At 32.2% G+C, this 20401-nt stretch overlaps 1 protein-coding gene across 2 annotated transcripts in view; it reads left to right on the forward strand.

The window, feature by feature from the left end:
- Positions 1–20401, forward strand: part of pxb (putative Hedgehog signaling attenuator pxb) — a 699312-nt gene that overhangs the window by 101414 nt on the left and 577497 nt on the right. For both annotated transcript variants that reach the window (XM_085948240.1, XM_085948239.1), the window contains exon 3: positions 19800–19874. The gene's annotated coding sequence lies outside the window, so the exon portion shown is untranslated. The remainder of the gene's footprint in view (positions 1–19799; positions 19875–20401) is intronic.

A 20401-nucleotide genomic window follows, 5' to 3' on the forward strand; every position in this document is an offset into this window, starting at 1 on the left:
TTCTATTTGTAATATCGTTTAGTCAAGTGGTTGATTAATAAAGTCTGGAGTTTCTCAATAATTATTATGGATTTAAAAATAAATCAAGTACATAATCAAACTTTTCTAGTCAAATTGAGATTTGACAGTAGTTCTCGGTGTAATTAATTATAAAAAAATACATTTTTATTTGTCAGAATAAAAGTATTGATTCATATATTATGAAAAGTAAAATATCTATAAAAGGGTATCCATTCTCTAGAGAGAATTATCGACATCAATGTATTTATTATAAGTGTTATTATAAAACAAAATTTTGTTATCATTGCTTTGTTGGCATCCCTATCGACAAGAGATTAAAAGTATGATAAAATCTGGAATTCTCTACCACCTCTATGTACGTACACGTAAAATTTACGCGAAAATTATGTTTTGTTTTATGTACACAGTGGAGTTTTTATTTTTGAAAGCTTCGCCTCTCTGTATGCATAATAATTACGTTTATGAGAATGCTTTGGCAATACATATAGAAAGCGTATGTATATTAACAAAAAATGATGTGTATAGCAACCATACTTCAATATTTATGTTTTGTTGTCAAAACATATTCTGATGTAATTGGCAGCAATTTCCTCAATAATAACCTAGCTTAACACTATCTTTTATGATTTTTTTAATTGCGACAGTGACTCGTGTAATGTATTGAATTCATTTGTGTAAATAGCAAGGACGATCCATAACTCGTCACCACTCATCTCGAGCCCGGTCACTCGACACAGTCTACCGTCATTCTATATTCGTCTCTCGAGCACATACTGCCAAGCTCGTCACCCAATCGTCATCACGACGGATCGCTCGCCTAGCTCACCGCTATCACTTAGTCACCTCATTACCGTCTTCGTCACGAACCCTAAATGAGTGTACATAATATGACCAAAATCAAACAAAATATTACAATATTGACATAATAATTACTTATTCTTATTCTTCTTCCACCCTGTCACGTCCCAACATTGGGGCATAGGGCAAGCACAAGTTGGCGCCACTTCCCTCGGTCCATCGCCAACTCCTGCGCCTCCCGCCATGTCAGACCTGCAGCACGTAGGTCACTTTTGTAGCACCGCTGCAGGGTGAGGGAGGGCCGGCCACGGCGACGGAACCCTTGAGGCTGTGCCACAAGGGTACGAAGTGCCGCACTCTTTGGCGGCATCCGGAATACGTGTCCCAATAATTACTTACAAAACTATATTCTATCGTATGTCCTGAATTCCCGAATGTCCCGTAAAATTGTACGAATGCAGTTGGTCGTATCACTGTGTTCGTCGTGAGATGTTATATCGGAAACTTATGGTCGTATAGCATTTTAATCAAACTACATGAAACATTTAAAAAAATACGTAATAAAACCACCAGAATACTAGAGAAAGACAGAAGAAATAGGTAGGTAAGTAAATTAGACATGCAATCATTGTAAATTAGATATGTAATCATATTGTATAGGTATATCTATGGGGATCAACATCCCAAGCCGTGTCAGTATATTGATCGGCGATATTACCTAAATAGCTGGCTGCAATTATGATTTCTTTAATATCCATTTTCCAATGTAGTCAACCAATATGCAATTGTCGCTTATTCGATATAAAATAGGTGACTCAATTATAATAGTTAATTCCTAAATATGATGTTCAATATATTTCGATTGTGAGTACGTCGATAAATAACCGATCACAATAATTGATGCCACTCTAACGTAACTTCCCGGACTATCAGTATTCTCAGTCACAGTATCTCATATACCGAGCCTCGGACCTCGGAACAGTATCGTGACTGTTGTACCGACTGTTTACGATGCAACCACCAAATCTCTACTTCTCATCTTTCCTCCTAACCATCCCACTACAACGGTCTCGTCCTTCTACAACGAGACTCCCACATATCGATATAGAATTCCAAATGATTCAAAAATAGGTTAACAAGTATGTGCAAATCATATATATCAAATATCTGATTATAATGACATCGTTATTATTGATACCGATCAATATCTAAATAATATTTTATTGAATCTAATAATATTGGAACATATTGTCTGCAATGCTCCACGGCCATCTCTTTCCAGTACGACAGATTACGGTGAATTGTAATAGGTAGAGCGAAATGTACCTAATACGTAAAATTTACATGTAACCAGGACTGAAGTAAAAGTTCTGAATTGGCTGCTCAAAGCATAACGGATTAATAAGAATGTATTTAAAATTAATCTTGAAGTTTCTTCACTTCATTTGTTTAATAAATTATTGGAATAATTATGTGGGTACAAAGAGCTACATAATAAATATAAACTAGAGTTTGAATTTAGGTGACATTAAAAATGAGTATAGTACCTATCGTAAGTTTAGAACGATTTTATTTTATGAAAGAGAAATATGTTCCAAGGATTAGTGTCTCTCTTTCTCTCGTTTTTGGTAGATTTTGTTGCGAATATTGACTCAATTTTGATTTACAACACGAAGGTCGAAAAAAACAAACAGGAGCAGACGAAGTATGGTGCTTGTTTTGAAAACTCGGCGTAAATAACGCACGTGGTTGCTCCGCCGTGTAGAGCTTTCCAACGAGAAACCTGTTTGTTTTCTTTGTTTAAAAAAAATCCTCTTATACTACCCATCCCATCAAAAACTTCTTGTTTATTCCACATTTCATGCACATTATTTTAGTCTTCAGCTTTCTTATATATATTTCGGACAGTGAAAATGTCAATTATGGTGGTATGCATGAAAATTCACAGAACCAAACTGGTATGGATCGTATTTGGGCATTGTGTCTTAAGGCTCAGACACACGGCACAGCAGTCGCAGCATGTCGACGCAGGTCTTACTTGATTCCAAATGCATCCGATTATAATCTAAAGTTGGATTTTTTTACCACTGCAATTGCAGTGCAGTGTGTCTGAGTCCTTAATCGTAAAATCATCAACCAATGTATGCTAGATACTAGTGCTCACGTATGCATGGAAATCATGGACCCTTACTATAAGAAAAATCTAAAAAAAACTAGCAGCGCAGTATGCCATCGAAATGTGCATGTTGGATATAACGCGAACATGCTATAAAATAAACCAATGGTTAAGGAAGCAACCAAGAGTACACGATGTGATAGATGTTGCTCGGCGAGGGGACAACCGCTGGGTAAATGCCGTCATGCAGTAGTAGCCAATGAGCACTTAATGACTACAAGAACGCCTTATAACACGCTGGATAGACGAACTCATAGAGTTCGGTGTATTACGTGGCAGCAAAGAATACTAGTGAGTGAGAAGAGTGAAAAGAGCTAGGGGAGGCCGCCATACCAGACTGGTTCTGCGAGCAATCCCGTCATACAAACCACAGGCAATTGACATTTTGTTACCCGGAATCGAAGGGGTAGTAATTTTCATACAAATTTTTAAATACGATAACTACCCTTGTAATAGAAATTACATTTAACGATTTTTATAGCGTAATTACAGAAGGTTTCACGAAGGAGAAACGTTGTACATAGTTTACCCTTTATTTGTTAATAATTGAATACATTAGCAGCGTTATTTAATTCATGATGTTTGTATAAAATTTATCAATGACACATATTTTGTTTACATAATTAACTTTTGATCGTATCGAATAATTGTTAGGAATAATTATATTATTGTACGTATTGATAACTAAGTGAAAGAAACATTTTAAAAAGTTACTTTCATGATGTTTGGTATACATATTTTTAAACATATTATAATATGTTGTAAGTATTTTCATTTCTTTATAATTCATGTGAAATTTTGTATTATATTAAACGTAATGTACTTGCTGGCATTGTTTATTTTTTCATTCTTTTAATCAGATTTTAGCATCAGTGGCGTACCAGCTAAAGCATTTTGTAACGCAATTTTACGATTCAATGAACACTTTGTATCTACCAAATGATGTTTCGTATCACACACGACACAGTAGCCTAAGTAAAGAACTCCAGCCTTTTGATGCTGTCTCATATATTAATGTTTTCAATTTGTGTTCTAAAGTCTAAAAAACGAGCACTCCATAACGATTTTCTCTTTATAATTCAAAATGTTTTCTAGTGTATTTTTAATTGTGTTTCTTTATATGTACATGTGAACGTATCTACATAGTGATACGTTCATGGGCTGCGGCCCAAACCCAGCGTCTGTATATTATGACTCGACCTAGGAAAGGACAAGGGGCGTAATCCACACAAATCAAATTTTACATGAAACACAAAAACGTCTTTGTATGGTTTTCGGTCAAACTTAAAATACAAAATAAACAACCTTGAAGTGCTTGATTAAAAATAAAGAAAGAAGAAAGTGACGTGGGAAAAACGACTTAACCATAATTTTTGTAGTTTTTTTTTTTAAATTAACAATAATTAATATCAGATTATAGATTTCAAAATAATTTGGATTTTATATTTATAATCTGATATTAATAATTATTGAGTTAATTTAAAAAAAAACTACAAAAATTATGGTTAAGTCGTTTTTTCCACATCACTTTCTTCTTTCTTTATTTTTAATTGCTAAACTGAGATAATAAATCGGTATTTTCAGCTTACATCCTTTGTATTTAGTCGATTACAATGTAATTATGCAATAAAACCTATTTTGAAAAAACTGAGGGTTACGCCCTTTTCCTTTCTACATTCGAGTGGATGTAGTAGGGCTGTAGGCTGTAGGCTGTAGTGGATGTAGGCAGGTCCAAGAATCAAATAGGTTTTTATCGAAAGTGTAAATACAGATAATTTATATAATTAACGACAGTTAAAGGCGAGGAAACAGCCTAGGCAGTGAGCTAACTGAATTTGGAACTACATGATTGGAATGGATTACTGAAATTTTAAAGTATTAGCCAGTTACCATACACCAGAGTTTTGAACCGGGAAAATCAAAAAGATAGTCGCCGATATTAACAAAATTTTAATTTGTTTGGTTATTGGTGAATTTAGTAGTAATTAGTTATGGTTCACATGGCTAAATAATTGCAATAACATACTATTCACAATCCGATAGATGCAGAGTTTGAGTTCCTTTCCGGGGCACCATTTTTTTTTTTAATTTTTCTATTGTGTTTGTATCCGACGTGTTCCGAATTATATTGTATTTTCAATAAAGAATGATTTAATATAATTTTCGCTTCGGGCAAACCAAAAGAATGGAACTTGAAAACACATTTAAAAAAATAATATTGGTAATGCCCCATAAATTCAAAAGGTCAAGGATGTAATTAAAACGTTTTATCTCTTAATAAAATAATAAGACCGTTGAATAAATATTATTTTAGTATCCATTAATCAGTTATGGCGCATTCCCCTTGTAAGCGTATTCTAATATTTTATCTTAGCAATATTTTTTTTCGCCGAATTTACTCCGTTTTATCAAACAGTCATAAATTTCGCACATTGGACTATAATTTTAGCAGTACTGTTTGCTCTACGCGAAAATCCCGAGACTTCTTGTTATTTTTAGGTGCGTTTTGAGTAATCCTTTTTATATTATTTTTACGTCAAACGCACCCTTAGCGTAGAATTTATCAGCATCAAGACAGTCGCAAAACGTTAAGTAGAGTTTTATATTAAAATATTGCCTAGGATTTTCTTTCGTATTATATTATGTTCTGGTGATATTCTAGCGATCATCAGAATATTATTTGCTATCCCCCTATTTAATTATCCAAGTATCTTATAAATTTAAACGATTGTTTTGTTTCGTCTCTCAGGGTACAGAACTAACTTTCTGGTACTACCAATTGAAATAGTATTAACTGTGTGCAACCAAAACAATTCAACTATTGATTGCGTGAGATGTAGGTATACGATATTGTATATATTCTTAAACTACTATCGGTTAAGCACACAGCATAGATTAATGAGATAAAAATGCGAAACAGTCGACATAGAACAAGATTTTGAAGCCAGTTTCTGTCTATGATCATCAGTTCATAATCCCATATTTTTCCACATTCATATATTGTACACCCAGAAGGTAACCTACTTCCCCTAATTTTATGTCCCCTGGTTCAGCAGATTCGATATAAGTACTTTTTATGAGTTTGTGTGTATTTTTTTATCACACTGTTTGGTTTAATTTTTTTATTATTTATCTCATTCAAATAATGTTACGTGTTTTCTTAAAAATTTTGTTATATTTGTGATAATTTTAAGCTGAATTTATAATTTGTATTGTCAATTTCATTTATTCTGAAAACTTTTCGGTGTAACTTCGCACTAATAGTTATTTGACATAATCTTTGTGCAGCGTTCTCATGGATATACCTACTAACAATACACTCGATGACTTGAAACAACGATTACTTCCAATAGCAAATTCATAATAAATGATTTTATAGTAGGCGCATATGACAGGTATATAATAGTCCAGATAGCAAAAGCTTTTTTTCACCCAAACATTTTCACGTTTACTCTATTTTAGTGTTTCCCAAACTGTCGACACCTGTAATTTTTGTAACACTGAGTGCCCCTCATCAAAAACAAACTGCATAACATCATCATTATTATTATTATTATTATTATTATTATTATTATTATTATTATTATTATTTGTTTCTTTATTAAACACCACAACAGGCTGTGAAGCCCAATAATAGTGGTAAAACTCCCAGGCTTGAGGAATTTACGTATTAGATTATGTAAATTTATTTTGACCTCACTGGGAATCGAACCCAGAACTCCGTGATGGAAGGCCAGAGTCTTGCCCACTGCACCACAAGAGCCGCAGTAACAGTAGCAATAACAATCAAATTTATTTTTTCCTTTTTTAGTACATTAACAACATAATAATAAACGAAAAATAAAATTTATTCATAATGAAATATAAGTAAAAGTTATATTATAAATAACATTCATTATAATCAATGAGAAGAATGAAATTGTTTATGTTGAGACCGATCATTATAATTTGGTTCCCTGGTCGTTAATTTTAATCTAATTAATATAGAATAAAATAATCGGTCCACATCCAAAAGCCTGTTCCTTTTTTGACTTAATGTCTACAAATTCTGAAAAACTAACTTCGCATAGATATGAAGTTGGAAAAGGCAAGATTTATTTCAGGACTTTATCTGTTAACACTGGATACACATGTTGTATTTGCTACCAGAATGATTTTAAAGTACACTCCTTATAGTTATTTTTCAAGAATCCACCTGAAGCTAATTCCAAAAATTGTTCTTCTTCCGCATGCGATAAACCTTCTAGCATGGATGTTGTATTGATGTCGTATTACTGCTTGTTGCACCAGGCGCAGCCAAAGCCCGGTGCAGCGTGTACCTCCACCAAACTCTTCCCGTACCCTAGGGAGTACGCGTACCACATTTTGGGAAATACTGCTCTATTTGAAGTAATTTAGATAACTACATACCTCTCTACGCCAACTTTTTGATTTATATATATAATTATTAAGTATATGGGATTGTTTTACATTTGATGCGAAAGAATAATCAATAATTATTGTTTGCTTTGTTTTTAATCGACGCACACGTCTGAATACAGCCGTTCCTCAAACAAAAAGTTTACGCGACACGCCCCCGCGATGTGCCGATAAGTTTTTTTTAATTAGCGAACACTGCGCCGACTTCCGCCGCCAGCGATTTTGATAAGGCACAATAATAATAATAATGAAATTGTTCTGCGAATGCATGCGGGGTCTCGAACCTGTGATTTCAGATAATCCATCATGTGGAAATAAACATATTCATTGGGAGAAGACCAGTGAAATCACCGTAATTATTTCATTTCAAAGTAAGATACTTTATCGACTGTTAAATAATTTTGACCTGTGGGTCCAAAAACGTATTAATTTTTCATTCGTATATCGATAATTTTCAGTAAATCGTCTTCAAAATTAAATATGGGGTTTTTAATTCATTCATCATACTGTTTTCGGCCTTTTGTATCTATGAAGTCTTATTTTTAAATGCTAAGTAGGTGCGCAGCTACTAGTTAGTAGTTACACTATATACATATTTATTATATCATTATGTTATTATTTATATATGTCATGTAATTGATAAAAAGGGGGTTTAAAATATCCAGAGCGGTTTTTGAGACTCAACGATTACCATCACGTTGATTTTTTAGAAGGTTCTTGTAAGATTATAACAATACAACGTTTGGACAGCTTATAATCTGTTTTTCACGAAGTAAACTCGTTGGTTTTTATACATGTTTGCCAATCTACTGAATTTTGAAAATATCAGCTAGCAACATATTCTTTCCTTATGATAATGATAGTAAAAAGTTTTTTCAAACTTGTCTTTTTCTAGGTGCGCTTTTTTTAATATATAATATTAAAGGTTAAAATTATTTTTCTTCTTCTTACTGTGCCATCCCCTAGCGGAGGTCAGCCACCATCAAGGCGATCTTATCTTTGTCGTCTGCTACCCGGAACAGTTCAGTGGAGCTGCACTCGTACCAATCACGGAGGTTCTTAAGCCACGAAATGCGGCGCCGTCCTCTGCTACGCTTCCCATTGATCTTTCCTTGAATGAGAAGTTGGGGAATGCTGTATTTTTGTCTTCTCATAATGTGGCCGAGGTACTGTAGTTTCCTGGTTTTGACACTACGTAGAACTTCTCGGTCCTTCCCCATTTGATTGAGAACTTCAACATTTGTCACCCGGTCAGTCCAAGGAATTTTGAGGATGCGCCTATACATCCACATCTCAAAAGCTTCAAGTCTCCGTGACATCTCTTGGTTTAGCGTCTAGCGTTAATTATTTTTATCAAATTATTTTAATAGTTACAACTCACGTTATTTTCTACTTTATTGTCTCATTGGTTGTTATAATTATGTAATTAAATCATTCTCATATTTTGTATTTATTGTGTATTATGGCGCATTGGCCAATCTCTGTAATGCTATAATACCTAATCTTCTTTCTAAATAAATAAATAAACACTGCAGAATACGTACATTAAAATTCGCTAAAATATAATGTCGTGTTATATATTACTTTTTATAATAAATATTTCACGAACGGCATACCCACCTACTTTATACAATATTCTTCATAAAAGATATTTTTCAATGGTCTTTGATAGTTTAAACTGACTGTTTAAACTATGTTAGTAAACAATATTAGTCAGTATACATGGTCCAATTATTACTAAGTAATATTATTCCGGCATATCCTGTTTTTCCTTGACACCACAAATTAATATTTAGTAACAGGCATACAACAAAAAGTTATTGTCAAAAACTCAATTGAAAATACACTCATATAAACATAATATGTGCCTACAATGAAGGCTCAAATTATTAAATTGTAACAATCGGAAATATGTAATTATTTCGCAATTATCTTCCACATTGGCAAGGAAATACAGACAGGAAACCAAAGACATCATCATAATTATTATTGTCAAGTCTTTTTTATCCAATCAGATACGACCAAGAACCCTTTTATGAAAAGGGTCTAATTGCAAATTATTATTTGGTTTCCGATTCCTGACATAATAATCGCTGTTACCTCTACCGACACGCTTCTACTAAAGCATTTATGTATCCTTTAACCTCTGATCTTCTCCACCTTTTGGCAAACATTATTATTGTCTGTGTGTACCTATCCTTACAATAATATTTTTTGAGTTCGCGTATAGACACAAGTAATTGAATGACAATATTTATGCCTACGTAAATGAGTTCAATATATATTTAAAGAACAAAATTATAAAAGGGTATCGGATGGAATTGATATGTTAGTAATTAGTACAGAATATTATAAAAAATCATTCACTACTTCAACCTTCATTACTTCCTCGTTGTAGTATTCACCGAATAGAAAAAAAGAGTTTATTAAATTATTAGCAATTCTAGCTTTTGTTTCAGAAATTTTAAGCTAGTTGCGGTGTGGAAAATTGTAGATTTAACGTTATTAGCCAGATGCGTATATTGTATTAAAAAATGTTAGATCTGGCAAAAAAATCGCGTAGTAGGTATATATATATGCAACGCTGGACCACCATTAGAACTCCGGTAAAGCATCATTCTGTATGCATATGTGATAATACTGATAATTTTTAAAACATTCCTAGGAGGAACGTGCCAACACATTTTGTATTATATTCTTACAACGAAAACACTACTTGTGTTGTGTTACAAAATTATCTCAGTTTTGTTAATATGAATAATGTGACTAATTGCTTCGGCATGTTTTCTATTTTACCTGTTTGAATGTGTCATTACTGTCATTAGCTTGTTTGTATGTTATCTCTAATAATAACACAAATAAAGACGAAAGGTGATTTAGAAGCAATTAAATTATGTAAAGAAGAACGTCTCACATTAGTAAATAATTTGTCTCATAAATTGTAAAAGAATGTGATTCTTAAAATTGTTGTATGGTTATCGCTATCCAATCCCGACAAACCCTAAGCAATAATAAAATGGAAATATCGGCACGGTTTAGATTTAGGTTTTCAAGCCAGAGATAATTTACGTACCTATATGTTTTGTGGTCGATATTACCATATAGAAAAAATACGTGTGTGAATACGCAACCAGCAGTTCTATTCCAATACCTATGTTAATATAATTCCATAACATCTTTCTGTTATTTTTCATGATTCGAGATAACTCCGATAGCTTCTAGATCAATTCTGTATACAAGACTGTTATCTAAATTGTAAGTTAACACTTAATACTTGCTGCGCATACGCAATTTTGACATTTGGTTAACATAAAAAAGATGTCGATCTGGAATTATATATACAGTAAAACCTTAGATCGCGAGTAACTTGGTCTGCGAGTGTTTTACAAAATGAGCAAATCTGATGAGTAAGCATGTAGCATTGCGTGCTTGCAATATTAGAATATCCGGATCGAATTATACTCGCAATCCAAAGTTTTACTTTAAAAAATGTATATAATTAATGTTGTATTATAATATCGCGTTTATAATAGTAAATGTATTACATTTTTGTTGAAACTATTTAGTATTAGTAGGTAAGCAATGACATATTATGACAGGTTGTGGGCATGTAAGACAGCAAATATAACTAGACGTAGTGTCACCAGTGTCGCATTGTGAGTATTAGTTTTCGAAATCGCCGTAACTCAAGTTAATATTGTTGCCCTGTATCTCGCACTATCTATTCAGCCCGGGTGCCAGGCGTGTTAAGCTAGTTAACTCTTGAAATGCGACATAGAATTTTTAGCACTATTTTTATTGATTTTGAAGTTGAATGTTATATTAGAATAAAGCTGCCGATACATTTTTGTCGAGATTATGTCCCCAAACTCTAGAGTTCACTGTGTGTCAATATAATCATATTGAATTCATGAAGAATATGACTAAATACTAACAATGTTTTAACTGACTTAAATTTGAAAGTGGAGAAAACCTACTTAAATAAATACCTACGGTTTATATTAATATTACCATATTGAAAAGATTGATTTTATCTCTAAGTATAACAATAACTGTTTAATGGTAATCATTAATAATTTGCCATGTCGAAAAGGCTTTTGACTATATTTATAAGTTTCGCGAATAGGTACATAGTTTTTGCAAGGCATTCGGGGCCGTTTATTAGTTGGCCTATTGACATTAGGCGTTATGTAAATAAAACTAATGAAGTTTTCTTTTTATTTTATTAAGATTCATGAAAAAATATTAAACCTCTTCGATAGTAGTTATTTTTTGGGCAATTACTTCAACTTCTAAAGTTTTCTTTTGCGTTAAATTTTCAAAAAATCATATACTATACTTGACAAGTTGACATATTTTTATCAATAGTAGTTGTTATATACACTTATTTAAAGTCACTATCAACATACATACAAATGTCTCATATTGTGTTACAATATGTTAGTATTAAATCTATAAAAATTTTCGTAGTTAGGTATATTAAATCACTAGTTTACTCTATTTCAAACATTCTGTGGGTAGGCAGTCCCTCGATATCTAAATAAATAAGACATAATGTCTAAAAACACTACTAGCCAGTAAGTATATAATTAATACACTCAGGATGCGTGGGCAGGTATGTGTTTTGTATTGAAAATAAATGTCTAATGGAGTAAATATATTATTAACATGTCATCGTCTTCTACAGAAGTTAAGCTATGTCAACATGATAGTGCTTATCTATATGTCACAAATCCATTTGTTTCTCCGTGAAGCATTGAATATTCTGTTGGATTCTCAAAAGGTGAGAATCATTATCAGTGATGTAGTAATGCCCAAACCGTTGGAAACAACGAATTCCGACCTCACCGAAACTGAATAGATTCATCTTATATTATGTCATTTTACATTTTCAAAATATGCGCGGGTCTTTTACGCAGTTCCAATTTTAAAAACTCAATTTTGAAGCCGATAACAAAACAAAAGAAACTAGTATGTCATTAATTATATACTATGTTAGTTCCTTAAAATAATGGGTAACATTTTACAAAGCATAAGACGTATTGGAAAGTTTTTAGATGAATTATTAATTGTGGAAATAATACGTTAATATGCGCCAAGCATTTTCTTTGGCAGTGATAAAAAAATAGGTACCAATTTATAGGGGGACTTTAGGTGTTACACAAGGCTGGTTCATAATTTATACCAAATTTCCTAATAATATTACTTAACAAGAATTTTGATATTTTTTCGTAAATCCCAGGGGTTATTCACTAAATATTTTTTTCAAACTATCTGGAATCGCAGAGTGTGTACTAATAATTGATAACCACAGAAAAAATATTATATGCCCTGGCATCAATGATTAATGGACGACGCACTCAATACAGTCGCTAGCAAGTAAATTCGCGCATTCGCATATATAGGTAGACGTCACGCAATTTCCATTATGCGATATCACTCATCGGGAATTTATAGCAATATGACCTTTATTGTAATGGCGTTAGAGTAGTGTTTCTAATGTCAATGTTCATTTGAGCGAACCCGTTCGAACCGAACCATTCGGCAGACCCAACAAAAAGCATAAGGAATTTATAGCAATATCACCTTTATTGTAATGGCGTTAGAACAGATTATGCCATTCGGCAGACCCAACAATAAAGTGAGTGTCATTTTCTTTTCCAGATGATTCGTCCATATTAATGTCATTGCCTGGCATAATATGGCTGCATAAACCAAACCGTCTGCATGTTTTGATTTATTTTAAAGTTTTGTTCTCCTGTAAAATTTATTTTTTGCATATTATATACCCTTTTTATAGATACGCCTTCATTTGTATAAGGAAATTCAGAATTCATCGGAAATAGCGCAGTGTTGGGTGGTATCGTAGAATATTGTATAAATCAAAACACGCAAAATTGTACGATGTAGACTGTCCAAACTATATTTCATTTTACAATAATTTTAACAAATGTTAAAGTGCGTGTTCAAACAAAATATTTTCATGGACAGATCTGTATGCGAGTGGTAGATTCCTTTATTTACTTATTGCCAGGTTGATATTTCATTGTTGTACCCATGAAAAACAGTTGTAATAATTAATAATGTATTAATAACAAAGAAAAAACATTAAAATGTCTTTCGCAGTAAATTTTAAAAAAATACTAAAAACATTTTATAACTGGAAATAACTCAAAACAAAAATATAGGTAAATTGTAAAAAAAATGTTGGTATTTTGAATATCATCACTTAGCAATTAATTTAAATATAGAATATTTAAAGCGTGAAAAATCACTTAGTTATTTATCTCTTCTGTGAATATGGACTAAACATAGTTTATGTACCTATCACATACAGGGATGTTTATAAAAAATGTCAACGGGAAGAAGTATCTAGGTTTGGATGAGACATTGATTGTTTTGTGTATCATTATTAATTTGAATAAACAATAGTTTAATTAAACCGGTATAAACTCTACTGGTAAAACCCCAGCTGCCTACTCAATGCCTAGTACAGTTAAATGACAGTGACATTTCATAGTGTCAGTACGGGCGCCGTAGGTGGCGTACAATATAAGATAAGCACCCGCCCTGACGCCGCTTCAAAGTAATAATTACTAAACAAACTTGCAGCTAAGTAAACAAACCTGCTTCTTATCTGTCTGATACTAACTTGAATTTTCTTATTTCTTAGAAATAGACAAGCTGACCTCACTGTTTACTTACTTGTTCTTATCCCGCATAACGTAAATTGAACGGCTGATTATTATTGAACTTCGGATTAGTCTTGTGTTGTCAAACTATTCAGACTTCACCGTGTTAAGTTCCAGCTTAGAATCGAACCCGGAGCCACACGATGAAAGGTCAGCGCCTTACGCACTGGACTACGAGGTCAGCAACAGCAATGAGGGGTGGAGGTAGACTGTTAAGATTCGACATATATAATGCACACTAAACTTTGTCAGGCATACTTATTTGTTTTCATTGAACTAAAAATACAATTTACGGATGATGTTGGTTTGTTTTTAATATTCAATTAAACGCTGCTCAAACAAAACAATAATAGTTTAATTAGTATACCATGGGGCATCCGAATACACTTTTTCAGTCATCCTTATTTGTTTTCGTTGAATTAAGAATACATATTATTACAGATGGCGTTAGTTAGTTTTTTTTTAAATTCATCGAGCCCAGCCTAAACCAAACCATAATAAATATTTTATTTACACGAATATTTTTTAACTGTTATCGTCTTAGATTATGCAGGTTCAATTGAATTTTAAAAATGAACCGACAGTATTTACACATTGTAGTGACTGTCAAAGTTTAATATGCATTATTTATGTCGAATCTTAACAGCCTACCTCCACCTTCACCACTGGTCGGCAATATAACATAGTAATGCTTTCTTTTTTTTAAAAGGCATCCAAAAACTGCTTAAAACGAATCCGCTCTGAAATCTAGACGATGGGATAAATATACGTCAAGTAAATGAAGAATAATTGGTAAAAATAAACAAAGTCACTCACCTCAGTTCACTTAAATAAAATAAAGTGTTGTCATTTTATTTCCAAGAGGAGTATAATATATTTTCTCGTTATACTTAATAGTCGGGCACTCCCAATAGTTATTTATATTAATTAAACTCGGTTTATAGTAAATGTACCTCTTTATTAAATGTCCTAATTAATTTCACTTTAACTTACGTTTAAGGAAATATTAAATAATGATTTTACAATTAATCTCTAAGAATTTGGGCTACGATCGTCTATATTTGGATCTACAACCCTTGACAAGATATTTTTAGACTTTTTTTTTGCATCTTGGACGTTTCTTCATCACCGTGTCTTTGTAAATAAGTCGAGTATCACCACATCACCTGTCACGCATTCCAGTTATCTCAGTATCTGCATATGACTGAGTTTGCTGTGTTTAGCGTTTGGACTATACATAAAAGAAACCATGACTGTACAATTTTGTTTTACAACATTTAGCAATAGTAATTCCAGAATAAGTTTCCATGTGCCTACTGTGCCAGTAGTAACTTGGTATATGTTCCCATATGATGACGTGCTTTCACTCTTCATAATAATGCTCCATCCTTGTCTATAAAGGGAGCTGGTAAATTTTGTATTTTTAGTGTAAAAGAAACAAACGTTCCGGGTATGACTTACAGCTGACTCATTCATTACCTTTTGTAACATTTTTTCGCTTTCACGTTCATATTAATAGATTCTATCGCCAATTCATAATAAAATATGGTTATATTCAGTGCCATATAAAATTGGTTATTAATTTCTATCTAATCGAGACTTCAATCTTCTTGGAAAAAATGTGATGCAACAAGATATGCAACCATAGTATTATATGTTATTGCAAATATCTTTGTTCTGAAAACTCGAAAGAACTCAAAAATATGCCACAGCAGGCCTATTCTAACATGTCACTTTACGTATTCTGGCGGTTAATTATGTAAAAAAGTTAACCGTCTGTCAAAAGGTGATATCTTTTAACAGCCCCTCTCTTGGCCGTGTTAACTTTGAAAACGAGACAGAGTACGTCAATTTTACATATTGAAAATTGAGATGCAAGATCCGACTGTTGTATTGCAATCGTAATGATATGACTAAAAAAAGGAAGGTTATGTCGATATGTCTGACGTGTCAATACAAAATTCTTATGTTCGGCTCATTGCCGACTAGATAGTGCTGGTTCAGCTTTATCCGTTTATTGTCGGTCTCATCCGCTTGGGTTCGGTTGCACGAACATATCCGAATTTGACCGACATGTCTACTAACCCACATTTTGGCCGTAATATAAATTGGAGATAGCCGCCGATAACCGTTTTGTTTGTGAATGCCTTCCGTGTTAATTTGGACCAATGAAAATAACGGAAACGTGCTAAAGTGACCTACAGGTAGCAGACGTTTCCGGAAATTTGTACGTGTGCAGTTCGCCGTATTACACTTCACCATGAAATGTTGTATCGGAAATATAATATGGTCGTATATTAAAGACCGTCAGCCTCTTTGGATCAGAAAGCAGCAGCAAACAAATTTTGTAAATAACCGATATACTGGATTACTTGTAGGGTTAGGTTAGGTTTTCATTCTTGAATTCATGAATTCATGAATTTTGCCAAAGTAGGCTATAAAATGGCTTACTGTAAACCGACTTGTACCTAAAACACAACCGAAATACAGGGGAAAGACAGTAGAAAATAGGTATGTAATTAAATTATAAATACAGAACAACGCGTATGTTCCGTATAGTTTCCGATAAGAAAGCTCACAGCGAACTGTGATACGGTGAAAAAATGTAATACGTACAATAATTCTGCCATTCTAAGGAAGAAGGCAGTAACCGACTCTCACACACTTTCGAGATAAATGACATAATGTGGTTTTTTCCAACTTTAGTACTGTGAATTAATAAAAAACGGTGATAATTTTTATTAGTAGGATGTTAAAATACAAATAAAGTAATAATAAACAAGCAGTGACTGCAATAAATATGTGCAATTACTGGCTTTTTGCTAAGAAATTTGTATTATTTTAGCAGATGTCCATTTTTTACTAAGGATTTTAACGGTATTTTAGTGATGATTCTGATTTTAAAGTGGACAGAATATATAGCTTTCAAAATTACCTAACGGATGCCATTCATAACTCAATTTCACAAATTTTGCGAGTTACTGCCTTCTTCCTTGGAAGGGCAGAATTGTACGTATTACCTACATTTTTTCACTTATTATTAAATTATTTATATAAGCGGTGGCGGAATACAGATAGATATATCTGGAGAAATATAACTTCTAGACATTTGAAACAATCACGGTTCTCTTAGTGTCAAGAAAACGAATAATAATTATAATTGTAATTATACAGTGAACTCGACGAGTATTTTCATTTTGTATACTTTTGTTGGACAAGTCTTATTTTATGTCAACAATAATTTTCCAGTAGTTATTTTACGCTGTTTCTTAAGCCATTATTATAAGTGTGAATAAACAAAATACTTAAATGTTTAAAAACATGTTTCGGAGTGAATTTTACGAAGTCGTGTCTTTAATAAATCTCTTAGGATAAACATCAAATTAATGCGTAAACCTGCAGTTAGTTAGCTACGGCAATATTAAAATTATCGATATTCAAACAAGCAACTTGTTACAAGTTTGCATACTTGAACAGAATCCAATACCATTAGCATATTTGATTAGTTACATTCAATTCGATACGTATGTAAAAATAAGCATGCAATATCTTATACGTCAATAAATTTACTTGAAAATGTAATGGATTTTAGTAAAAATGTCGTCGAATCAATAATAATAAAAATTATTATTAATTAATTTAAAAGGTATTCACACCTTGAATAATATACTTATTTATTTTCAAACATTCCAACAATATATTATTTTAATCATTTCAGCTTAACTTTTTTCGTCACCTTTTTATATGAAATATGATAGGTATCTACAGAAAAATTATTTAAAAAAATGTATTAGATTTTATTTATTTATAGTTTTTCTTTAATCCTGCTTACATTTATTATAATATTAATACAGATAGACTTTTGTACTAAATTTCGTAAAAAAATCTAATACTATTGAAATTGAGTTAGCGTTGACAAATTAGTGTATTTGATCTTTGTTTGAATATTGTGTCTCAAACATAACATTATGACAAAATAGTTTTAAGTAAGTGTTACGTAGTTTTCAGTCGCGTATTTAGTGTAGTAGTATTTATTTATTTAAAAAAAAAAACAAAACACTTTGGGCATAATGAGATGATATGAGATTTACGTTATAACAAGTATTACTCTCACAGGAGAGAAGAAAGTAGTAATAATAATAATAAAAGAAATTTTAAAAAAACAAGCAATTTTATACAATACAATATTAGTTTTAATCAAGATTCTTCTGGCATTGTGGCTACGACGAAATCACTTTGTAAGGGTGAGGGTCATTTGAAAGTAACGATAGGTACCAACCCTTAAATGGATCCAATGAAAATAATAATGTCACGGCGGCGATTTCATTTAACGCACATGGCGCAATCGATTCGCCAAAAGATCTATAAGGGGGCCTTGAAACAGTTCAAACCAATCAATTACAACATGTGTTGATTAAATTTTTACCGAAATCTTATAAAAATATGCGTATTTCTTACAATTTGAGCGTAACGAAATCCCAACAATTACCATCAAAATGAATATTTAAATAACCAATCAAATAGATACGCACTTGTACTTACACACAAAATAGGCCACTAATATTATTATTACAAATATGTCATCGGTCATCACTATCATCTTTAATATTGTGGGGCCTCAAAATCAATCAGTAGGTACGCCAGCCATATTCTATGTCCCTAAATCCGCCACTGGTCTTACTTACAAGACGACACAGATTCATTCTATAATTTACAAATACTCAATTACAATAAAACTGGTGTTATTTTTTTGTTAGTTAAGTATAATTTTCAACACTTATCAATTCTCCGTTATTACTGACTTGTCTAATATATAATTAAAATTTTCTCTCTAACAGCTTTCCCTTTTTTAATAGCGTTTCTGAAGTAAACTTTTCTCTGTCACTAGAAGTAAATATCTAATATTTTATGACCACTTCTTAATACTTCACACGCTTTTTCTATAGGCTGTAAAATCTTATATGGTTATATCTGTTGTAATTTCTAGCTATGCTTAATAACGATTAAATTTGTCGTAAATCGAAATTGATTCGTATTAAATATGTAAACCCGTTGTAAAACTAGCATCTCCTAATTATATAGTGATTTATACTCGTACAGTTATTTTCGATATGTTTCCACTGTTAGACATTAGCATTTTTTGTAACTAATTACCAGCATACTTACAACCAAACATTGGGATTTTAATAATATTAATAAAACATGTTTATAAATTTATATAACGTAAAACATTTATTTGAAAATGCATTTGAGGTGGGGCCAAGGCCTGAACAAAAACGTACCATAAGTCCGAGTGAGTAAGCATTAATTTGGCACGCTTATATATCCGCACTGTGCGTTAGAGTAAGATAGAATTTCTACGGCTGAATTAAATATTTTTTCAAAACGTCGCCGGTAAAAATAGATTAGATTGATTAATTGAAACTGAAATTTATTGTTTTTGTGTTAAATATAAAGTAAGTGGTAATTATTTTTAGTTATTTTAGTAGAACATATTGTTAACTATGTTGTGTTTAACTTTAGTAGCCATACTAAGAAGCAACACGATGGTATAACGTTTTATAGTTAAGTTGATAATAATAAAATCGAGATTCTACTGTGCGCTATCTAAAATTCTGTCATTAACACGATTTCAGTCTTTATCTTTTTTATTTATGTTAATATTAAAAAAAACTCTTTTCTTTTACTTTCAGATTTTTACAAGAAGTAGTCGAGAATTAATTTCTCGATGTGGAATTTCATTCATGATTCTGCATACTGTTGAAATTGTAAGTACCTAAATAATATTATTTGAAATATTATTCTCTGTGCCATTTGTATTCAGGTGCTAGTCAATCACAAACAGTCTCAAATTGTAGGATCTCATCTAATTTTAGTGCGCAAAGCTTACATATGAAAACGGGTGTCCGATACATGCATTGTCTCATGGATCAGAAATCTCCCAATTCAACACTTTTTTGTATAATATGTACACTGTACACTCCGCCATGGTTTGCAGTCTGTTCATTATTTAAACACTATTTTGTGAAAGATTCTGAATTATGGTTTTAATACAATCCATTTAAATGCATCTTTAAACAGTACCTACCTTTCTTCAGCATATTTTTTTTTCACATTTTGTGGTCTTCTGTTTCTCTTAAGGGAGATTAATGACATTGAACAACTCATTAATTTGGTCGCCCCCTATATGCTGTGTCGTCCCTGAAAATTATCCAAAAATACCAATTTCTTCAAATTCTTCTGTCTTTAACAATCTGTATATTATATATTTTGATACATTGCAGAATGAAACATA

Source organism: Rhyacophila brunnea, unplaced genomic scaffold (genome assembly GCF_057557595.1).
Source record: "Rhyacophila brunnea isolate RB1 unplaced genomic scaffold, BYU_Rbru_1.0 scaffold_20, whole genome shotgun sequence".
Classification (NCBI taxonomy): Eukaryota; Metazoa; Arthropoda; class Insecta; order Trichoptera; family Rhyacophilidae; genus Rhyacophila; species Rhyacophila brunnea.